Source organism: Periplaneta americana, chromosome 5 (assembly GCF_040183065.1).
Source record: "Periplaneta americana isolate PAMFEO1 chromosome 5, P.americana_PAMFEO1_priV1, whole genome shotgun sequence".
NCBI lineage: Eukaryota > Metazoa > Arthropoda > Insecta > Blattodea > Blattidae > Periplaneta > Periplaneta americana.
Window position 1 is genome coordinate 32,488,144 of NC_091121.1, and position 4,375 is coordinate 32,492,518.

The 4,375-nt window shown below is 31.8% G+C and overlaps 1 non-coding gene across 1 annotated transcript; it reads left to right on the forward strand.

The window, feature by feature from the left end:
* Positions 1-4,063: 4,063 nt before the first annotated feature.
* TRNAS-GCU (transfer RNA serine (anticodon GCU)) lies at positions 4,064-4,137 on the forward strand. Its single transcript has one exon. It is a non-coding gene; the product is annotated as a tRNA-Ser (tRNA).
* Positions 4,138-4,375: the final 238 nt, after the last annotated feature.

Genomic DNA, 4,375 nt, shown 5'->3' on the forward strand with positions numbered 1-4,375 from the left:
TGCTATAGACAGTATAACATACGCTGTATAATGAATTAGTTCGCATGGATAACTCATTTCGTAAGTAAAAACACTTATTCTTAATACAGTACTGTACTTTGATTAAACAAAAACCTAATGAAAATGATCAAACTCAAAAGCGTGACATTTCCTAGTTTACGTAAATGGATGAACTACTTTTCTTCCCTCCTATACCTAGTAAAGTGATTTGTTTGTATATTACGCCAGTATCATCGAACTCCAGTCGTGGAAGGGGGTAGCAAACGGCGTTGATCCAAAGGTATAGCCAGGTTAATATTAAAAATGTTAGTAAAAATAAAATGATGTCCCTGTATAAAACGACCATTCATTCCGCTAGATAAACTTAAAATAAATTTTCAGGAAAAATAAAAATGTGGCTTTGCTAGTGTGCAGTCAATCTCTGATTGCAGATCGATAGAAATGAGCTCATGCAGCATGTATAAACAATCTGAATATTTTAACGGGCGTGAAGTGCATTATAAAAGGCGTCGTGGTACCGGTGCAAGCTGACTGTCACGTGATGGCCTTTTTTACAGCGAGCGGTTGGGCCAGCTGAATGCGTCATAATGGAGGTGACGAAGTGCACACTGATAAGTTAAATTGCATCAGCTGACTGTCAATCTCGTGTCAAATTATGTCTCGCTGTCCACTCTTTAATCAAGTTCCGTCCATAATTTGGCTAGGTCCGGAAGTCTATAATTCGTCATTTTGTTTTCACCATTTCAATTTAAATTCGCACCTTGGAGCGAGCATTAGAGATTTGCATCGTTAGCAAATTTCAGACCACTAACCAACCTGCTTTAGTATCCCAGTTTAAAGTAAACGAATTTAAATAAATTGCAAGTATGACACTCCCTTAGCTGAAAGGTTAGAATGCTTGGGCTTCCGTCTCTTGAAGGAGTGACTTTATAGAGAATAATGCTACCTTAAACTTTTAAATATTTTATACGATTCGTAACAGTTCAGTTCTATTGTTACATTATGAATATTATTTATTATTGTTTGTATTGTATCCTTGAATTTATTCGAAGTTTGTATATTTTTTATGGTTAAAATGTATTTTCAACAGTTTTTGCTTGGTATTTTAAATAGAAGAATGTATGCAATTTATCTATTTATTTACTTATTATTCATTTTTTTATTTATTTTATTCATTTATTCATTTACTTATTCATTTATTTACTTATTTATTTAGTCATTTATTCATTTATTTATATTTATTTGTTCATATGTTCATTTATTTATTATTTATTTATTCCTTATTATGTATTAATTAATTAATTAATTCATTCATTCATTCATCCATTCATTCATTCATTCATTCATTCATTCATTGTTTCATTTATTTATTTATTCATTTATTCATTTATTTATTAATTTCTTCATTCATTTATTCATTTATTCAATTATTTATTCATTTATATATTCACTTATTTATTTATTTATTTATTTATTTATTTATTCATTCATCCATTCATTGTTTCATTTATTTATTTATTCATTTATTCATTTATTTATTCATTTCTTCATTCATTTATTCATTTATTCAATTATTTATTCATTTATATGTTTGTACATTTATTTATTCATATAATCATTTATGTATGTATGTATCTATCTGTCTGTCTGTCTGTCAGTCAGCCTGCCTGCCTGCCTGCCTGCCTCCTATTTATTTATTTCTTCTTCTCCCTAGCACGTATTAAGTCTAGTAGCCTGTTATGGTCTCACACAATCGTTTCAACTAACGGCCCAAAGATCTTGTTTCTGAAGAACAGTAATTTAGTGCTTGAAGTGGTATCCTTCTTCTAGGCATCCTGAGTAGCCTATATGAGATTTTGATTTCTGTCTATCATTTTTAATTTTCTCTAATGTTATTTACTTATTTATTTCATTAATTTAATAATACATTAAGCAATACAAAATTATAATATACTTAGCCAATTTTAAAAGTATTTATATGCAAATTAGTTAAATTTACATTCGGAATATCGAAAGTGAAGATACACACAGACATTCATAATACCTCCGTGAAATTAGTGTGATAAATATTTGTACAGAGGAGAGGAATTGTATTAAAAAAGTGTCACACCTACAACAAAATGGCTGTTACAAACCATTGCTAGTCTGCAGTAATTGGGACCTGTTTGTGATTATTTCGATTCTCATGAAAATGTACCGTATTACCAGAAACATATCCATGCAAATGTTAATTAGATTATCAAAAACATAAAATTAAAAAAATATAAACCCAAATTTATTGAAAAAGAGCTCAAAATGCTCTCTTTTGTGACAACGCTTAAGAATACGCATTACGTTTTTTATTCTAAAAAAGTAAAACATTTTTACAGTGATACTTTTACCCATAGGCCTAGTAAAATTTAATAATATTCCAAATGATGGGAAGATAAAATTATGTGCTTTTAGTAAGGCAATGCCAGGAACTAGTTGTTCTAATCTTCTTAATAATAACTGCCTTTGACAATTTAAGACATGATTCTTAAGTATGTTCCTTCCAGATACGTTTTCTATACATATAATAGTTCAAACGTTTAGCATATTTTTATTCTACCATACCACAATACGCTAATTACATGTGACGTAACTGTACCTTAATGGCATATATTAAAATACTGCTATTCATTATGTTATTCCAACTATCGATTTCCAACTAAGAATAAGCGATATCGATTAATATCTAAAACGCAACAACTTTCATATTTTGAAAGCAGCAATCCAAAATAGTAGGCGTCAGTTCTAAAAGTGGCATTGATCGAATAACTCAAATAAATATTAACCAAACTTCAAACATCCCACTGGGAGCCACCCGAGATAAATTTCACAAACTGCACAATAAACATGGAGAACTTCTTAAAACACAATTATCCCCTCTCATATATATATATATATATATATATATATATATATATATATATATCAAAATTTACAATAAACAACGAAGCAAGATCATGAATTTAGTTAAGAAATATACGGGCAGTGATTCCACCTTAATATGTAAAAGGATTTCACAACATTATCTTTAGGTATCACTCTATGAAAAATCTTAATACCAATATATTAATTGTTGTGATGGCCATTCGTACGGCCAATTTGATCACCTGACTTAACACTGCTGAACATTTCTTTGAAGCACGTAAAATAGCACTATGAAAATATTTTATATTTCTTTGTATTGTAATTTTTAGAATCTAGTACTTAACAAAACTATTACTCGCTTTTAAAAAGTATAGAAGCTTCACAGTCTGAGAGTTCATGTTTTCAAATTAATCGAAGACTGTAAATGTCTCATTTACTTCATGCAAAATATGGTGAATAAAAATTTCTAGATATAGTATAGAATGACCCAAAATGATTATCCTGATTTAGGACTGTTATTGCTTTCCACTGATCTCACTGATCTCTAATTTTCCTTTGTATGTGAGATGTGCATTCTTGAAGTTTTGGAGGCTATGCGCTTCAGTTCCAAATTCCGCCGCTAGGAGCGCTGTAGCTACTGAATATGTGAAATGGCTTCACTATAGGAAAAGACATAGTGTGTCAGTAGTGGCAAAAAAAAAAAAAGAAAGAAAGAAAAACCGGACAGACCCTTGTAGCTGATTTCAGAGCCTTGTTCACTCCAGAGCACGATAGACTGGTAACTAAGACTTTCGTGGTTCGAATCCTGCCTAGGAAGGAAACTTTTTTTTGTTCCTTATTCAGATTTATTCCCAACTTTTCATTTTCTGGGAATAATAAGTTAATTAAGTAGTAAAATATCGCTGCAATCGAAAAGTATTGGGAATAATTTTGAATAAGAAACAAAAAAACATTTCAAATAATTTCAAGGAACAATTGTTCCGGGGACGGGTATCGATCAACTGTGAGTGCACACAAATACTGTATGACTTTAAATTGTGCCTTTCTGTTAACATAATTTAAAGTCACACAGTATTGTGTGCACTCACAGTTGAGTTCTGGCGTCTTGTCAGCTCATGTGAGTTGTGTGGATATAAAAAGGAAAAATTGTGACGGTGTCGTGTATAGTTCCTGGGGTAGCTCAGTCGGTAGAGCGTTCGCGCGCTAAGCGAAGGGTCCCGGGATCGATACCCGGTCCCGGAACAATTTTTCCTTGAAATTATTCAAACCTGCTTTACAGGGAGCTACTACCTGAAAGCCAGATTTGTATAAAAAAAAGTTTCCTTTCCAGGCAGGATTCGAACCACGGAAGTCTTAGTTACCAGTCCATCGTGCTCTGGAGTGAACAAGGCTCTGAAATCAGCTACAAGGGTCGCTCCGGTTTTTTTTTGCCACTACTGTACTGTACAAATTTCATGAAAGGATCCCTGCAATGGGAGTG